A 20,842-nucleotide genomic window follows, 5' to 3' on the forward strand; every position below is an offset into this window, starting at 1 on the left:
ACGCTCCTAACCTTGAAGAGGTTTGCCACAATATATATTTACATATTTTCTTTGCATATCTTTTCTCTCTATATATATATATATAAGAGATATAGCCCTTGGTTCTCTCCAGACCTGACTGCGCTTAACCAACACAAAAACATCCTGTGGCGTTCTGCATTAGCATCAAATAGCCCCCTTGATATGCAACTTTTCAGGGAAGTTAGAAACCAATATACACAGGCAGTTAGAAAGGCCAAGGCTAGCTTTTTCAAGCAGAAATTTGCTTCCTGCAACACAAACTCAAAAGTTCTGGGACACCATAAAGTCCATGGAGAATAAGAACACCTCCTCCCAGCTGCCCACTGCACTGACGATAGGAAACTCTGTCACCACCGATAAATCCACTATAATTGAGAATTTCAATAAGCATTTTTCTACGGCTGGCCGTGCTTTCCACCTGGCTACCCCTACCCCGGTCAACAGCACTGTACACCCCCACAGCAACTCCCCTAAGCCTTCCACATTTCTCCTTCTCCCAAATCCAGTCAGCTGATGTTCTGAAAGAGCTGCAAAATCTGGACCCCTACAAATCATCCGGGCTAGACAATCTGGACCCTCTCTTTCTAAAATTATCTGCCGAAATTGTTGCAACCCCTATTACTAGCCTGTTAAACCTCTATTTCGTGTCGTCTGAGATTCCCAAAGACTGGAAAGCAGCTGCGGTCATCCCCCTCTTCAATGGGGAGGACACTCTTGATCCAAACTGCTATAGACCTATATCTATCCTAACCTGCCTTTCTAAGGTCTTCGAAAGCCAAGTCAACAAACAGATTACCGACCATTTCAAATCTCTTCTCCGCTATGCAATCTGGTTTCAGAGCTGGTCATGGGTGCACCTCAGCCACGCTCAAGGTCCTAACCGATATCTTAACCGCCATCGATGAGAAATAATACTGTGCACCTGTATTCGTTGACCTGGCCAAGGCTCTGTCAATCACCACATCCTCATCGGCAGACTCGATAGCCTTGGTTTCTCAAATGATTGCCTCACCTGGTTCACCAACTACTTCTCTGATAGAGTTCAGTGTGTCAAATCAGAGGGCCTGTTGTCCGGGCCTCTGGCAGTCTCTATGGGGGTGCCACAGGGTTCAATTCTTGGGCCGACTCTCTTCTCTGTATACATCAATGATGTCGCTATTGCTGCTGGTGAGTCTCTGATCCACTTCTACGCAGACGACACTATTCTGTATACTTCTGGCCCTTCTTCGGACAATCCTCCAGGCAAGCTTCAGTGCCATACAACTCTCCTTCCGTGGCATCCAACTGCTTTTACATACAAGTAAAACTAAATGCATGCTCTTCAACAGATCGCTGCCTGCACCTGCCCTCTCCTTCCAGTTCTCTGCTGCCAATGACTGGAACGAACTACAAAAATCTCTGAAACTGGAAACACTTATCTCCCTCACTAGCTTTAAACACCAGCTGTCAGAGCAGCTCACAGATTACTGCACCTATACATAGCCCATCTATAATTTAGCCCAAATAACTACCTCTTCCCCTACTGTATTTATTTATTTAGCTCCTTTGCACCCTACTATTTCTATTTCACACATTCTTCCACTGCAAATCTACCATTCCAGTGTTTTACTTGCTATATTGTATTTACTTCGCCACCATGGCCTTTTTTTTGTAACTCTGTTGTTTTTTGTGTCGGACTGCTTTGCTTTATCTTGGCCAGGTCGCAAATGTAAATGAGAACTTGTTCTCAACTAGCCTACCTGGTTAAATAAAGGTGAAATAAAATAAAAAATAATTTTAAAAAGATTTCCCTTCACTGGAACTAAGGGGCCTTTATCTATGGAGATTGCATGTCAGTGAGATTGCATGTCCTACATTTTATACACCTGTCAGCAATGGGTTTGACTGAAATAGCCGAATCCAGTAATTTGAAGGGTTGTCCTCATACTTTCGTATATTTACTGTATATTAAAGTAACCCTTGCAAATCTGTGTCGGTGCTAGTACTTAGAAAAAGGTTCCAAAAGGGTTCTTTGTAAAGCAAATAATTCAACCTGAAACTTTCTCATCCTAAGAACCGTTTTTGTAAGAATCTGAATAAGCTTTTTTAGAGATGTTTTATTTTAAATATTGCCTGGGCATTAGTGTTTACCTCAGTGTTTTAACTTTGATCCTCTAGAGTTTAAAATGATAGGTGTGAGAATTATTTAAACTGTACCTATATAGGAATATTTGTACACATCAAATTAGCCAGTTACCTAGTCACCTAGATCTTTCAGTGTAATGTTTCTAGTTGATTCAGGAATGAAATTAACTCTGTAAGGTCAAACACTCAGTGGTGTAAAATAACCCAAGTGTTGCTGTTAATATCCAAAGTGAGTGTGATTGTGTAATTTTTACTCTGCCCACACCAAACATGGTAAAATATAAATAAAAATGCCAAATGACATATTTCCATACAAATGTATGTATTCCAAATACATTTACAAATGTCACAGATTAAAACACATTTACAAATGCATAGAAAATGCATTATTTGGCCAATTTATCCGAAAAATATAAATAATTTTTTTCCAAATGGGTCGGTAGAGTAAAACACTCAAAACCACACCCATCATTAATTATCGTATTTTCCAGCATGCTCTATTAGCAGGTTGATTTTTAGAATTGTTTGTTTAGATATCTGTGTTTTTGCATATACATTATTTGATTGATCTTATGCTACACAAAGATATATAACATACAATCAAATCTGTTAGTAGTTCCAGTTAAGATGGTAGTCTCAATTGCCTTCCCTACCTTGGCAGACATTCTGAATGTTTAAAAGTTCCAATTGTTGGATAGCCTCACTCTGGCTGGATTCATATAGGAATGATATGTGTCACTTCACAAATCCAAATATGTCACTTCACAAATCCACATTTGTTTTATTTATTTATTTATTTATTTAGGCAAGTCAGTTAAGAACAAATTCTTCTTTACAATGACGGCCAACGCTGGGCCAACTGTCCTATAGGACTCCCAATCACTGCCGGACGTGATACAGCCTGGGTTTGAACCAGGGACTGTAGTGACACCTCTTAGCGCAGATGCAGTAACTTAGACCGCTGCACCAATCGGGAGCCCAACGTAATTTGACTTGCAGGCCTGAAAACAAGCAGTTCACAAACTCTGTATTATTTTATTTTACCAGGAAAGTCAGATAAGAACAAATTCTTCTTTACAATGACGGTCTACTGGGGAACAGTGGGTTAACTGCCTTGTTCAGGGGAAGAACGACAGATTTTTACCTTGTCAGCTCGGGGATTCAATCCAGTAACCTTTTGGTTACTGGCCCAACGCTCTAAACACTAGGGTACCTGCCGCCCACGAAAGTGTGACTAGTGCTAGAGTATAACTAGTCACTCAAAGAAAGGCCTTGTATGTAATGTATTGTCATAAAGACTTTAATTTTAAAGGCTAATAGGGCTGGTGGAACCATTTATAGAGGTAGAACCCTTCACAGGGGGTTATATTAAAAACCCTACACAGAGGGTTATATTCCCCTATGGGGTCAAACTGAAGGACCCTATATGGTCCTACTTGGCACCTTTTAAAAAAAAAATGTATAGGCCTAAATACACAGACGCTATATACACACGTCTCTCCTTTTCTCTCTCTTTGTCCCTCTTCCACGCATCAACATATACACGCACGAGAGTACACATAAGCACGCTTGACGCACATGCACATGCATACACACACAAACGCACACACTCCCACTCCAAACACACACAGAAGTAATGATCTGTTGCTCTCTCTGTATGGTAGTAAATTAATAATAGCTTTGGTAATGTGAGCTGAAATTTTGTAATCAGGACCAGGGGAGTAGTGAGTGACCCAGCTAAATAAGATACAGACAGATGATCCTCTCTGTGGAGAAAATAATTTGGTTTCCTTCCATCTCTATCCCTCTTTCCTTCTCCACCACCTTCTTCCTCTGTCTTCTCCCTCTATAACTTGATTACTGCTTGGCGATTGCAAACGACTCGCTCACAGACAAACAATGCATTTCTCTGTAGAGGCTGTGCATCGGTGAGTTCATATTACAAGCTTTAAGATCTGTAACCGGAGTACTGGTGTACCACACCCCAGGCAAGGCAGGTGGGCCCATGGGCTCAGGGGGCCTTCACCCCCACCCCCCAAAAAACACACACTTATTTATATATATATATCAGTGCCTTGCGAAAGTATTCGGCCCCCTTGAACTTTGCGACCTTTTGCCACATTTCAGGCTTCAAACATAAAGATATAAAACTGTATTTTTTTTGTGAAGAATCAACAACAAGTGGGACACAATCATGAAGTGGAACGACATTTATTGGATATTTCAAACTTTTTTTAACAAATCAAAAACTGAAAAATTGGGCGTGCAAAATTATTCAGCCCCCTTAAGTTAATACTTTGTAGCACCACCTTTTGCTGCGATTACAGCTGTAAGTCGCTTGGGGTATGTCTCTATCAGTTTTGCACATCGAGAGACTGAAATGTTTTCCCATTCCTCCTTGCAAAAAAGCTTGAGCTCAGTGAGGTTGGATGGAGAGCATTTGAACAGCAGTTTTCAGTTCTTTCCACAGATTCTCGATTGGATTCAGGTCTGGACTTTGACTTGGCCATTCTAACACCTGGATATGTTTATTTTTGAACCATTCCATTGTAGATTTTGCTTTCTGATTTGGATCATTGTCTTGTTGGAAGACAAATCTCCGTCCCAGTCTCAGGTCTTTTGCAGACTCCATCAGGTTTTCTTCCAGAATGGTCCTGTATTTGGCTCCATCCATCTTCCCATCAATTTTAACCATCTTCCCTGTCCCTGCTGAAGAAAAGCAGGCCCAAACCATGATGCTGCCACCACCATGTTTGACAGTGGGGATGGTGTGTTCAGGGTGATGAGCTGTGTTGCTTTTACGCCAAACATAACGTTTTGCATTGTTGCCAAAAAGTTCAATTTTGGTTTCATCTGACCAGAGCACCTTCTTCCACATGTTTGGTGTGTCTCCCAGGTGGCTTGTGGCAAACTTTAAACGACACTTTTTATGGATATCTTTAAGAAATGGCTTTCTTCTTGCCACTCTTCCATAAAGGCCAGATTTGTGCAATATACGACTGATTGTTGTCCTATGGACAGAGTCTCCCACCTCAGCTGTAGATCTCTGCAGTTCATCCAGAGTGATCATGGGCCTCTTGGCTGCATCTCTGATCAGTCTTCTCCTTGTATGAGCTGAAGGTTTAGAGGGACGGCCAGGTCTTGGTAGATTTGCAGTGGTCTGATACTCCTTCCATTTCAATATTATCGCTTGCTCCTTGGGATGTTTAAAGCTTGGGAAATCTTTTTGTATCCAAATCTGGCTTTAAACTTCTTCACAACAGTATCTCGGACCTGCCTGGTGTGTCCCTTGTTCTTCATGATGCTCTCTGCGCTTTTAACGGACCTCTGAGACTATCACAGTGCAGGTGCATTTATACGGAGACTTGATTACACACAGGTGGATTGTATTTATCATCATTAGTCATTTAGGTCAACATTGGATCATTCAGAGATCCTCACTGAACTTCTGGAGAGAGTTTGCTGCACTGAAAGTAAAGGGGCTGAATAATTTTGCACGCCCAATTTTTCAGTTTTTGATTTGTTAAAAAAGTTTGAAATATCCAATAAATGTCATTCCACTTCATGATTGTGTCCCACTTGTTGTTGATTCTTCACAAAAAAATACAGTTTTATATCTTTATGTTTGAAGCCTGAAATGTGGCAAAATGTCGCAAAGTTCAAGGGGGCCGAATACTTTCGCAAGGCACTATATATATATATATATCTATCTCTATCTGAGTATACGAAACTCTTTGCTCTTTCCATTTACATAGCTTTCACCTGGATTCACCTGATCAGTCTATGATCTCTTATTTATGTAACTTGGTAAATCCACTTCAATCAGTGTAGATGAATGGGAGGAGTCAGGTTAAAGAATGAGAAGTCACTTTAAGGCACTCAAGATAAGTCTTGAGACAATTGAGACATGGAGTGTGTGTGTGTGTGCCATTCAGAGTGTGAATGGGCAAGAAAAAATATTTAAGTGCCTTTGAACGGAGTATGGTAGTAGGTGCTAGGCTCACTGGTTTGAGTCAAGAATTGCAAAGCTGCTGAGTTTTTCCACACTCAGTATCCTGTGTGGTCCACCCCCAAAGGACATTCAGCCAACTTAACACAACTGTGGGAAGCATTGGAGTCAACATGGGCCAGCATCCATGTGGAATACTTTCAACACCTTGTAGAGTCCATGCCCCGAATGAAATTGAGACTGTTCTGAGGGCATAATATTCCTAACTCAATATTAGGAAGGTGTTCCTAATGTTTGGTATACTCAGTGTATATACGGTATACAGTGGGGAGAACAAGTATTTGATACACTGCCAATTGTGCAGGTTTTCCTACTTACAAAGCATGTAGAGGTCTGTCATCTTTATCATTAGGTACACTTCAACTGTGAGAGACTGAATCTAAAACAAAAATCCAGAAAATCACATTGTATGATTTTTAAGTAATTAATTTGCATTTTATTGCATGACATAAGTATTTGATCACCTACCAACCAGTAAGAATTCCGGCTCTCACAGACCTGTTAGTTTTTTTAAGAAGCCCTCCTGTTCTCCACTCATTACCTAATATTAACTGCACCTGTTTGAACTTGTTACCTGTGTAAAAGACACCTGTCTACACACTCAATCAAACAGACTCCAACTTCTCCACAATGGCCAAGACCAGAGAGCTGTGTAAGGACATCAGGGATAAAATTGTAGACCTGCACAAAGCTGGGATGGGCTACAGGACAATAGGCAAGCAGCTTGGTGAGAAGGCAACAACTGCTGGCGCAATTATTAGAAAATGGAAGAAGTTCAAGATGACGGTCAATCACCCTCGGTCTGGGCCTCCATGTAAGATCTCACCTTGTGGGTCATCAATGATCATGAGGAAGGTGAGGGATCAGCCCAGAACTACACGGCAGGACCTGGTCAATGACCTGAAGAGAGCTGGGACCACAGTCTCAAAGGAAACCATTAGTAACACACTACGCCGTCATGGATTAAAATACTGCAGTGCACCTAAGGTCCCCCTGCTCAAGCCAGCGCATGTCCAGGCCCGTCTGAAGTTTGCCAATGACCATCTGGATGATCCAGAGGAGGAATGAGAGAAGGTCATATAGTCTGATGAGACAAAAATAGAGCTTTTTGGTCTAAACTCCACTCGCTGTGTTTGGAGGAAGAAGAAGGATGAGTACAACCCCAAGGACACCATCCCAACCGTGAAGCATGGAGGTGGAAACATCATTCTTTGGGGATGCTTTTCTGTAAAGGGGACAGGACGACCGCACCGTATTGAGGGAAGGATGGATGGGGCCATGTATCGTGAGATCTTGGCCAACAACCTTCCCTCAGTAAGAGCATTGAAGATGGGTCGTGGCTACGACCCGAAACACACAGCCAGGGCAATTAAGGAGTGGCTCCGTAAGAAGCATCTCAAGGTCCTAGAGTGGCCTAGCCAGTCTCCAGACCTGAACCCAATAGAAAATCTTTGGAGGGAGCTGAAAGTCCGTATTGCCCAGCGACAGCCCCGAAACCTGAAGGATCTGGAGAAGGTCTGTATGGAGGAGTGGGCCAAAATCCCTGCTGCTGTGTGTGCAAACCTGGTCAAGAACTACAGGAAACGTATGATCTCTGTAACTGCAAACAAAGGTTTCTGTACCAAATATTAAGTTCTGCTTTTCTGATATATCAAATACTTATGTCATGCAATAAAATGCAAATGAATTACTTCAAAATCATACGATGTGATTTTCTGGATTTTTGTTTTAGATTCTGTCTCTCACAGTTGAAGTGTACCTGTGATAAAAATGACAGACCTCTACATGCTTTGTAAGTAGGAAACACTGCCGATTTTGCAGGTTATCAAATACTTGTTCTCCCCACTGTATATATTATATTGGTTTCGCACAATTTAACAATGGTGATAGGAATGAGTCTTGTGCTGCACCGAGGAGGGCACAGCACAGCAGCAGGGGAACCGTGATGGGAACGTGGGGCTGCAAGCAGAGACAGGGTGCTAAAGTATAACTTCCTGTGGTCTCAAACAGGTTACAGGGTGGGGGGTCAGACACAATGAAACACACACAATACATGGGTGCTTAGAGCATTCCCTCTGTTGTTGCCCTTTCCTCTCTGAGATGGGTCCCTAGATCTCACTCAGCCCCAATCCCAAAACAACTGAGGGGAAAAAAGTAGCCTACATTTTCATGCTATTAATTTAAGTGTATTGACACTTTGGGGGAGAGTGGCGTAAATTGACTCAGTGTTAAATTGAGCCACCCTTGAAAACCATACACAAAGTTAATAATTATTTAGGAAGAGGTCATCAGGTGGTCATCAAGTTATCCCAAAAAATGCTTGTATCTAAATCAAAGTAGATTATTTTAAAATTGTTCTATTCATCAGGTGGGATCTCTATAAACTTCAATATGAGGTCCTAATCCTAGCATAAAAGTGTATCCTTGTAGCTGTGTGGGCTAATTTGGTCAAAAAGTTTGCCCTGGGGTTGAGACAATGGCCAAAGGGTAAATTGAGCCAATGTTTGAGTGACATGCAAGTGTTCAGTAGAGTCTCATCTTTACACAGAGGGGTCATATTAGTGTGTAGCCCACACTGTTCGGATGTAACAGATAAAAGATGGGATGTACTGGCCTCAGAAGAGTCCCAATATGCTTGTGGAGGTTGTAGAGCAAAACAGAGAACACAATCGTGTTTGTGAGAGTCTCATCTTTCCTGAGAGAGGTAATAGTTTGTAGGCCAAACTGTTCGGATGCTACGATTTTCGGGATGGTCTGACAAACATTGCTCCAGCTCTGTCACCTTTCACCGCAAATACATAGGCGGATGCGATGGATTGAAAAACAGATCTCTATTTCGAATTGACAGATTTTTATGGCTTTTTTTTTTTTTTTTTGATCATGCTAATTGTATTGAGCTGGTTGTCAGAGAGGACATACCAAACTTTTTTCAGTTGACTGGCTAAATCGATACTTTTTTTGCGAAAACTAAAATGGATGAGTGGAACATTTCTTTTGATATTTTCGGCGGCATGACTATGGATGAATGGGAAAGAGAGATGGCAATAGTGCCCATGCATGCAGATTTGGGGGATACTGCATTCAATGACCTAGAGAAAAAAACACAGTTAAGAATGCCAACTGGGCTGTGCGTTGCTTCGGGGGATGGCTAGCAGAGAAGAAAAAAAGTTGACATGAAAACTCACTAAGGAAGAGTTTAACATCCTTCTCTGACATTTTTATGGAAATGCACGAAATGGGAAGGGGGAGCAGTGCAGCATAAGTAGCTACCTGGCACTCCATAGTGAGCTCAACCAGTTTCTAAATGACCCACCCATCGGTCGCAGCTGGTGCCTTATGAAGGACACTGAATTTACCACCTCAAATCATGTATTTCTGGGCAACATCAAACAGCTAAGAAGGAAAGGAAAATATATCACAAACAGCCACCCTCCCATCACCGATAAGGACATGGCCCAGCTTCAAAACTCCCAGGCTCTGAATCCCAGTATACCAAGGGGTCTGGTCCAGAGAGTGTGGTTCGACCTCCAGTTACATCTGGGTCGAAGAGGAAAAGAGGGGAACATACAACTAAAGCCCAGCTCATTCCTCGTAACAACAGACAAGAACGGTCTAAGGTATCTTTGTAGTCCCAAGGGGGAGGGGCAGGGAGTCCAAGAGGGGATTCATGTTCGAGCAGCTAGGGAACACACTGTCCCCGGTGACATCACTGGAGAAATATCTATCACAATCCTCGGAGAATGCCTTTCCATTTCATCTCCTCCAGGAGAGGAGAGTGCATCGGGCACTCGATCAGGTACACGTCAGAGCCGATGGGTGTGAACTATCTGGCAGAACTTCTACCCAAGATCTGCAGCGCAGCAGGAACAGGGTCGATAACAAAACATTTATGGTTTAATTTACTAAAATGAATGTCATGGATTGTCTTTCTTTTGTCTGAACAGTGACTTTACTTACAAGAGAGCACATTTTTTCTTCCGGGCAAATTCGCGCATCATAAGCTCATTGTTATGGGTGCATCCAAATAAATCTTAACTAGAAAACAGCTTTAAACAAACATAAATGCAGCTAGTTTGCTGTTATTCTGGCTGCACTTTTTGACGTGACTGTAAATTGGCCGTAGTTGTCTAGCTATCAAGCAAGGGTAGAGAACGTTACCAGCCAGTATGGCAATGGAACATATAGTATGAATGACTTGGTCGCGTGTATACAGTAGATACAGAACATAAAGAACAAATGACTGGGTCGCGTCCATAGATACAGAACTAAAAGAACGAAGGACTGGGTAGCGTCTCTTGCAACCCAAGATTTGTGTCGGGACTATATGTTGAGGAAGGATGAAATAGTACGAAAAAATTCATAAAAATAAAGTTAAGGAAAATATGTTGATCATTATTTGAATATGTTGGTAACCGGTTGTATAAAAGTGATTATGCCCTCAAAGCCGATGTTCGTTGAATATATTAGCACAGTTTGCCGGCCCCCGACTTCCCGATATATCCAACAAACATCAGCTTCTTGGACATTACCACTTAAGTATCTGTTCAGTATTAAACTCACCTTCTGTAGCTGTCCCGGTGTGTACGTTACAGAATAACACCTCAACAATATGGAAGCAGCAGCAGATTCAAGCCTCTTCCAGACGGTTAACGAACAACGTCATCTACTCCATCAATACCACGACCAGCTGATGAAACTGCGTACATCCATGGAGGTCCTCTGCGTTCTCCACCGCCTCGACACAACCAGCGAGGTTCTTCATACCCCTATCAGAGGGCTTCCTACCACAGCTTGTCAAGTGAGCCAGCCACTCGGCCTATCCAGCGTTCTGCCCAAGTCAGCGATGCCCGACTGTCCCTTCTAGAGAAATATGATGGTACTCCATCGAAGTGCCATGGTTTCCTACTCCAGCGCTCCCTCTACTTTGCCTATCAGATGGGAGCTCCAACCACGAGAGGTACAAGGTTGCCACGGTCAATCCCCTGCTGTCTGGAAGGGCGTTGGAGTGGGGTATGGCTGTCTGGGAGAGTGGAGAGGAGGAGCTGTGTTCCCATGAGAAGTTAATGGCTCTGTTCAGTGTGGTCTTCAACCATCCTCCAGAGGGAAGAGAGGGATGTGAGCAACTTTTCCAGCTCTGGCAGGGTGCTCAGACCACTGCAGAGTACGCCCCCACCTTTTGTCTTGTGGTAGCCACCAGCGGATGGAATGAGCCGGCGCCCCGCACTCTATTCTACACTGGACTGCGTAAGGTGGTCCAGATGGAGTTGGCATGTCGGCACACTCTCATTTCCATGGCCATCCGTCTGAAGAACCTACTTCGGGAGCGCCAGTGTCGACCACGCGACTCAACTCCCTCCTTGGGCTGTCCTGATGCAGAGCCTGAAACCAGGTGTCGGTAGGGACAACACACCTCTCCGCGGCAGAGCGCTGTCACCGGAGACAGCTGGGGCTCTGTTTCTATTGCGGCCAGGGGGGGAACCAGCGTCAACGATGTCAGGTGCGCCTTAACCTGGGGACCACTAGAGCAGAGGGGAAGCCCTGTGACCTTCCGTCTCCAAGGCGTAGGTATTCCATTACCATAATTTCCCGCCAAACCATCTATGGTTCCTATTTCACTGGCTGGCTGTCCTTCAAGTGTTGTCTCTACAGCTCTATTGGACTCTAGTGCCGCTGGGAACTTCATCCCAGCGCCCTCGCCTCCTTCCTGAACTTGACCTCATACCCACTCTCCTGGATACACAACCATTGGGATCCGGCACACTTACGCAGCATCACCTGCTAAAAACTAAAATCCACACGGGATCCAAGCTGTCAAATCAAACCCTGGTGTTATTTCTGAAGACTAAATTCAGTGAATATGTCCAGAAAATGGGCTTATGTCATGAAATGGAAAAATAAGATAGAATTTTTGTTTGGGTCCCACTGCACCACTCACCCTCACCGTGGGACCCATGCACCAGGAAAGCCTTTCCTTCTACATCACCACCGCACCCGTACACATGGTAATCCTTGGCCTCCCGTGGTCCAACCTCACCGTCTCATCGTCGAGCATGAAAATCACTGCCAGGATGTCAAAGGACCTGCTTCCCCGTACCCTGTGGCTCCACGCCAGTTGAGAGGCCTGTAAGTGCCCACCAGCCCATCAATCGCTCCTCCTGTATTGTTGGCCCTATGTTTTGGGACGTAGATGTGGACATCTGCAGGCTCTGGAGAGGGAACCTGCTCCTGCGACCTGCCCTCCAGAACACATATATGTCCCCATTGGGGTGAGATATCGACTGTTGACCTGGGCACATACATCCCTCGCTGCTGGACACCCAGTATGTCAACTCATGCTCCATATGTACACAATCCAAGTCTCCCCATCTTTCTCCAGCAGGGAAACTACTTCGGCCTTGGTCACATCTGTCCATAGATTTTGTTACTGATCTTCCCCCGTCTGATGGTTTTACCACTGTTATGGTTGTTGTGAACAGATTCTCCAAATCCTGCCATTTTATCCCTCTCTCTGGTCTCCCTACCACCCTCCAGGTCACTGAGGCACTGTTCCAGCAGGTTTTCCAGCACTATGGCCTTCTGGAGGACATCGTCTCCGACTGTGGCCCGCAATTCACGCAGCGGGTATGGTGAGCCTTCAAGGAGAAGCTGGGGGTCAGCCTTACATCCGGATATCGGCTTCAGCCCAGCGGGCAGGTGGAGAAGACCAACCAGGAGCTGGGGAGGTTCCTTCGGAGTCACTGTCAGGACCGGCAGGGGGAGTGGGCCCGGTTCCTTCTCTGGGCGGAGTACGCCCAAAACTCACTTTGTAACTCCTCCACTGGGCTGTCTCCCTTCCAGTGCTTCCTGGGGTACCAGCCGGCCCTGGCCCCGTGGACCTCGAGCTAGACCCTGTGGTGGATGTGTGGTTCCGGTGCGCAAAGGAGGTCTGGAGCGTTGCCCACGTGAAGCTCCAACTTGCCGTCTGCTGACAGAAGGAGCAGGCAAACCGCTACCGCAGTGAGGTTCCCGTGTTCCAAACGACCAGTAACCTCCCGCTACGTCTGCCCTGCTGGAAGCTGAGCCCCCGGTTTGTGGGGCTTTTCAAAGGAGGGTCAATAAGGTACCCTACCGATTACAGCTCCCCACTGACTGCCGGATCTTACCCTTGTTTCTCGTTGGTTGGTGTTTCCTGGTCCCCTGGCTGATGCTGTCCCTCATGACACCCTCCGCCACCCTTGGACAACGAGGGAAGCTTCACCTATGCCATCAGATCCCTCCTGGACTCCCAACGTTGTGGGGGTCGGCTACAGTACCTGGTGAACTGGGAGGGGTATGGTCCAGAGGAGCGGTGTTGGGTTCCGGTGGATGACATTATAGATCCCAACATCATCCGAGATTTCCACCTTCGCCATCCAGACCGGCCCGCTCCTCGCCCTCAGGGCTGTCCTGTGGCTGGAGCCGCACGTCAGGGAATGTACTGCCACGTCTAATCCCGCTCCACCACTCCGGTGCGCAATATCTGTGGTTTACTAACCACCAGTCCTGGGAAACCATCATAACACACACCTGGCAACCATCATTACGCACACCTGCGTCCCATAATTTGGTACACCTAGACTACACCTAGACTTTATCAATACCCTGAGTACACCCCCTTTTTTTAGCCCTCAGTTGTCATCAGTCCGTAGGTGTTATTGGTTCTCTCTCACATTCAGTACGCTTCCCATGTTTGTTCTTTTGTATCTGTCCAGTATTAAACTCACTTTCTGCACCTGCTTTCTGACTCCTGGCATATACGCTACAATCACGGTGGCAAGGCATATGAACTAAAAGGATATATAGACCAAACAACGCAATTTTGACAACATATGGGTTGTCAAATATGACAATTTTTTCCTGGCTGGGATTCCCCATTAATTTTACCCACACACCGCAGTTGTCATACCAAGCGGTGATGCAGCCAGTCAAGATGCTCTCAATGGTGCTGCTGTAGAACTTTTTGAGGATCTGAGGTCCCATGACAAATCTTATTAGCCTTTTGTGGGGGATGAGGTGTTGTCGTGCCCCCTTCATGGGTGTGTTGGTGTGTGTGAGCCATTATAGATCCAAGTGGTGTAAAGTACTTAAGTAGTACTTGTTGGGGTATATATACACTTTAATATTTAGATTTGTACTTTTACTTCACTACATTCCTAATGAAAAATAATGTAACATTACCCTGACACCAAAAAAGTACTCGTTACATTTTGAATGCTTAGCAGGACAGGAACATTGTCCAATTCACACACATATCAAGAGAACATTCCTGGTTATCCCTACAACCTCTGACGTGGCGAACTCACTAAATAAAAATGCTTCATTTGTAAATTATGTTTTGGAGCCCCTGGCTATCCACAAAAAAATAAAAAACCTTCTGCCGTCTGGTTTGGAATTTGAAATTATTTATACTTTTACTTTTGAAACTTGTGTATATTTTAACTATTACTTTTGATAACTAAAGCTGCAATGTCTAACTTTTTGGGCGACCCGAACACATTCACATGTTTTTATAGATCTGTTATTATCATTGAAAGCAAGTCTAACAAGTGCTAGATCTGTTCTATGTGTGCTATTTCTATGCTTCCCATTCTTATGTTTTGTTTTTGCATCTTTTACTTTCGGTTTTGTACACCAGCTTCAAACACCCAAAATATTGTATTTTCAGCTATTGTAAAATATATTTCATAGTGGTTTAGATGGTATAATGATCCTCTACACTATACTTGCTTGTTTTGTCACAAACTGAAATTAACTGAACTATTAGAATTTTAGCAACCAGGAAATAGTGATAGTTCATCTTTAAGTATATTTAAAACAAAATACTTTTGGACTTTGACACAAGTAGCATTTTATTGGGTGACTTTCACTTTTACTTGAGTCATCTTCTTTTAAGGTATCCTTTTTTACTCATATGTCAATTGGATACATTTTCCAGCACTGATAGCGCCTTAGTGATGTGGACACAGCGGAACTTGCAGCTCTCGACCCACTCCACTACATCCCCATCGATGTGAATGGGGGCGTGCTCAGCCCTCTGTTTCCTGTAACCCACTTTCAGCTCCTTTGTCTTGCTGATGTTGAGGGAGAGGTTGTTGTCCTGGCACCACACTGTCAAGTCTCTAACCTCCTCCCTATAGCATAGCCATGGGAAGTAGGGGTGCTGAAGTTGCTGCAGCACTCCCTGATAAATTGAAATCATGTTTCCAAAATTATATAATTACTTGTTTCTTAACACTGATGGAATTTGGGCAGCACACACACCAAATATTGAACAGCTTATTGGGTTGAGGTCATACAAATAATCCAGTGGAGGCTCCTCACTGAATTTCAAAAAAATGTATTAGTGAAAAAGTTATCCTTTTTAGATAAAAATATTCTAAATACATTCACGTCACCAAATAATTGATTAAAACACACTGTTTTGCAATTAAGGTCTTCCGTAGCCCCAACAGCCCTCTGTAGGGTAGCACCAGAGGACAGCTAGTTTCTGTCCTCCTCTGGGTACATTGACTTCAATACAAAACCTAGGAGGCTCGTGGTTCTTACCCCCTTTCATAGACTTACACAGTAATTATTACAATTTCCAGAGGACGTCCTCCAACCTATCAAAGCTCTTGCAACATGAACTGACATGTTGTCCACACAATCAAAGGATCAGGAAATGAATCTAGTACTGGAAGCATAAGCTACAGCTAGCTAGCACTGCATTGCATAACATGTGGGGAGTAATTGACTCAACGAGAGAGAAAGACAATAGTTGAACATCTTTAAACAAATTAATTTCTTTAAAAATGAACGAGGAGCAAGAGTGAGATAGCCATATATATTTTGTATTCACTTTCACTTAGTTAGAGAATGGAGTTTAGCCTATTCAAACACCTGGCTCAAACAGAGAGGGATGCTATGTTAGCTAGCTGGCTATGGCTAATATCCAACACTGGAACTCTTCCAAGTCAAGGTGAGCTTTTGGTTGAATTAATTTATTGCCACAGAGGCCCACAGGTGTGACTGCTAAACTGCTTGCTGACTGTACACTGCTAAGACTTAAATTATGGCACTATCACACACTGCCTCTCTCACTCCCTCTCCCAACAATAATTGCATGATTGTAGTTGGTTTACTAAGGCATTAGTTCTATTAGCTATGTTCATTATGACATTAGCTAATATGGTGACAACAATATAGGCTTTGTGTAGCAGTTAACGGTTATGATATGAAGGTTTGGCTTGGAAAGGTTTTTTCGCCTGGTCACAGACAGCTGATGTTTTGTGCACTGAAGTCCACAAGCAAAGGGAAAAGTATCAAGGCACAAGGCGAGACCCAAATGCAGACAGGAGGCAGATGGTTGAAGTCTTACAACGTTTATTAATCCAAAGGGGTAGGCAAGAGAATGGTTGTGGACAGGCAAAAAGGTCAAAAGCAGATCAGAGTCCAGGAGGTACAAAGTGGCAGACAGGCTGGTCAAGGCATGTAGCATGGTCAGGCAGGTGGGTAAAAAAGTCCAGAAACAGGCAAGGGTCAAAACCGGGAGGACTAGAAAAAGGAGAATGCAAAAGCAGGAGGACGGGAAAAACGCTGGTTGACTTGGAAACATACAAGACAAACTGGCACAGAGAGACAGGAAACACAAGGATAAATACACTGGGGAAAATAAGCGACACCTGGAGGGGGTGGAGACAATAACAGGAACAGGTGAAACAGATCAGGGCGTGACAGAAAAGGTGAGAGGAGGAGAGCGCGTAGAAGCGAGAAGGAATTACACAATGATCAAATGGATCATGCTGTTTGTATATGGCTGCTATGAAAGTGATCTGTGTTTTCATGTGATCAGGGGTGTATTCATTCCACCGATTCTGTTGGAAAACGTTTCTTAAACAGAAGCAAAAGGAAGAAAACGTGTTTCTAGTTTGTGTATGACCTTGTACAGCTCATTAGGTGTGGTCTTAGTGCCAGCATCGATTTGTGGTGGTAAATAGACAGATATGAAAAATATAGATGTAAACTATCTTGGTCAATAGTATGGTCTACAGCTTACTATGAGGTATTTTAACTTGGGCGAGCAGAACCTCAAGACTTCCGTAATATTAGAGATCACTCAACAGCTGTTGTTAACAAAGAGACACACACCTCCCTCCTTGAGCATACCCGAAGCTGCCATTCTGTCCTGCCGATGCATAGAAAACCCGGCTAAATGTATATTATCCATGTCCTTGTAAAGCCACGATTCCGAGAATCATAAGATATTACAGGTCCCGTTGATAGGATAGTCTTGAATGGAGCTCATCCAGTTTGTTCTCGTTCACCAACTCGGGAGGGTGGAGGTAGTTTATTTACCTGCCACCGTAGTTTTGTCAGGGTGCCTGAACGTCGGCCTCTCTTGCTCCTGTCATTTTCTCTTCCCGAGTCTCGGGGATTAAAAAGAATGCCCATCCCGGCTTGGTCCGATGTGAGCAGTATGTCCTGCGCTGCCGACTTGTTGAAGTAGACATCTTCATCCAAAGGTCAGTGATCACTGTTCTGATGTCCAAAAGCTCTTTTCGGCCATTGCGGAAACATTATTTAACAAACAAAGTTAAGATCAGAGCAAAAAAAAACACACAATATCAGAATCCTGTAAAACGGCAGCTGTAAATTCCAGTGCCATTCTCTGTGTGTGTGTGTACATCCATCTGTGCACGTGTGTGTCTTACATACATACATGTGTGTGTGTGCATCCGACTGTGCACCAATATGTGTGTGTTCTGGAGTGATGGCCAGCCCCAGCCCTCCTCTGCTCTCAGTGACAGGGCCAGGGGCCAATGGTGGTAATAAGACCCCTGGGAGAGGCTCTAAGGCAGCATTTTCTGCTATCGATACTTGGGCATTCTCCACATACAAGGGCACAGAAAGGTTCAGCACAGTCTGATGGTCTTCCTCTCACCTCTCCTCACCTCACCATCGACTAAAACATATTAAATACAATGTTTTCCTCATCCATCTACACACAATACCCCATAATGACAAAGTGAAAAGAGATTTTTAGAAATGTTTGCAAATGCATTCAAAATTAAAAACAGAAATACCTTATTTACATAAGTATTTAGACTCTTTACTATGAGACTCAAAATTGAGCTCGGGTGCATCCTGAAAAACCAAGCCATGAGATCGAAGGAATTGTCCGTAGAGCTCCGAGACAGGATTGTGTCGAGATACAGATCTGGGGAAATGTACCAAAAAATCTCTGCAGCCTTGAAGGTCCTCAAAAACACAGTGACCTTCACCGTTCTTTATTTGTTATTTAATTTGATATTTTTATATATATATATACAGTGCCTTGCGAAAGTATTCGGCCCCCTTGAACTTTGCGACCTTTTGCCACATTTCATGCTTCAAACATAAAGATATAAAACTGTATTTTTTTGTGAAGAATCAACAACAAGTAGGACACAATCATGAAGTAGAACGACATTTATTTGAAAGTTCAAACTTTTTTAACAAATCAAAAACTGAAAAATTGGGCGTGTAAAATTATTCAGCCCCTTTACTTTCAGTGCAGCAAACTCTCTCCAGAAGTTCAGTGAGGATCTCTGAATGATCCAATGTTGACCTAAATGACTAATGATGATAAATACAATCCACCTGTGTGTAATCAAGTCTCCGTATAAATGCACCTGCACTGTGATAGTCTCAGAGGTCCGTCAAAAGCGCAGAGAGCATCATGAAGAACAAGGAACACACCAGGCAGGTCTGAGATACTGTTGTGAAAAAGTTTAAAGCCAGATTTGGATACAAAAAGATTTCCCAAGCTTTAAACATCCCAAGGAGCACTGTGCATGTGATAATATTGAAATGGAAGGAGTATCAGACCACTGCAAATCTACCAAGACCTGGCCATCCCTCTAAACTTTCAGCTCATACAAGGAGAAGACTGATCAGAGATGCAGCCAAGAGGCCCATGATCACTCTGGATGAACTGCAGAGATCTACAGCTGAGGTGGGAGACTCTGTCAATAGGACAACAATCAGTCGTATATTGCACAAATCTGGCCTTTATGGAAGAGTGGCAAGAAGAAAGACATTTCTTAAAGATATCCATAAAAAGTGTTGTTTAAAGTTTGCCACAAGCCACCTGGGAGACACACCAAACATGTGGAAGAAGGTGCTCTGGTCAGATGAAACCAAAATTGAACTTTTTGGCAACAATGCAAAACGTTATGTTTGGCGTAAAAGCAACACAGCTGAACACACCATCCCCACTGTCAAACATGGTGGTGGCAGCATCATGGTTTGGGCCTGCTTTTCTTCAGCAGGGACAGGGAAGATGGTTAAAATTGATGGGAAGATAACCTGATGGAGTCTGCAAAAGACCTGAGACTGGGACGGAGATTTGTCTTCCAACAAGACAATGATTCAAAACATAAAGGAAAATCTACAATGGAATGGTTCAAAAATAAACATATCCAGGTGTTAGAATGGCCAAGTCAAAGTCCAGACCTGAATCCAATCGAGAATCTGTGGAAAGAACTGAAAACTGCTGTTCACAAATGCTCTCCATCCAACCTCACTGAGCTTGAGCTGTTTTGCAAGGAGGAATGGGAAAAAATTTCAGTCTCTCGATGTGCAAAACTAATAGAGACATACCCCAAGCGACTTACAGCTGTAATCACAGCAAAAGGTGGCGCTACAAAGTATTAACTTAAGGGGGCTGAATAATTTTGCACGACCAATTTTTCAGTTTTTGATTTGTTAAAAAAGTTTGAAATATCCAATAAATGTCGTTCCACTTCATGATTGTGTCCCACTTGTTGTTGATTCTTCACAAAAAAAATACAGTTTTATATCTTTATGTTTGAAGCCTGAAATGTGGCAAAAGGTCGTAAAGTTCAACGGGGCCGAATACTTTCTCAAGGCACTGTAAGTGCGTTTCTTGAAGAAATACGATATCAGTATTCAGGCTCTTCAGATATGAAAATACTCTGGGGCGCTTAATTTGCCCTCCACAACCACAAATGTTCTATGTCACCAGTCTGACTTGAAGCCCCAAAATACCACCCTGATTTGTTGTTAAACTAGACATTAATCCTTATTAGAGAAGTCAAATGTAGAAGAAAGAGAAAAAGAGAGAGGAGCAGCATGAAATAAAACTAAAATGCCAACATAACCCCCAACCACCCCGAACATTCACAAAAATAAAATAAAAAGTGATAGTACAATACCATTCTAGGAAAAAAAGGAAAAATACAAATCCTAAACTCGTCATTATGAAGAGACGAGCAGCAGGAATTCTCTCTTACTCAGCATCCGTTGATTGATTCATTGATTACCGTTCAATGAAGGTGGGATGGTAGCTATTTTAGATCAAGTTGATTTGGAAGAGTTATCATTTTCTTTCAGCGATTTTCCAAAGCATGTGACTGGTTTGCTCATGTTAATTTAGGTACACTCTATTACTGGGTACTTGAAATACATTTTGAGGTCATGGGAAGTATGAATTTAGGCGAAATTTACGATTATTTACAAATATTTGTCGGAGGAGATACCCCGTGCGACTTCTTTCTACATCGCTCAACCGGAAGCCCGGCCTCCATCATTCTTAAATGGAAGAAGTTTGGAACCGCCAAGACTCTTCCTAGAGCTGGCCGCCTGGCCAAACTGAACAATCGGGGGAGAAGGGCCTTGGTCAGGAAGGTG

The sequence above is a fragment of the Oncorhynchus mykiss genome, chromosome Y (genome assembly GCF_013265735.2).
Source record: "Oncorhynchus mykiss isolate Arlee chromosome Y, USDA_OmykA_1.1, whole genome shotgun sequence".
NCBI lineage: Eukaryota > Metazoa > Chordata > Actinopteri > Salmoniformes > Salmonidae > Oncorhynchus > Oncorhynchus mykiss.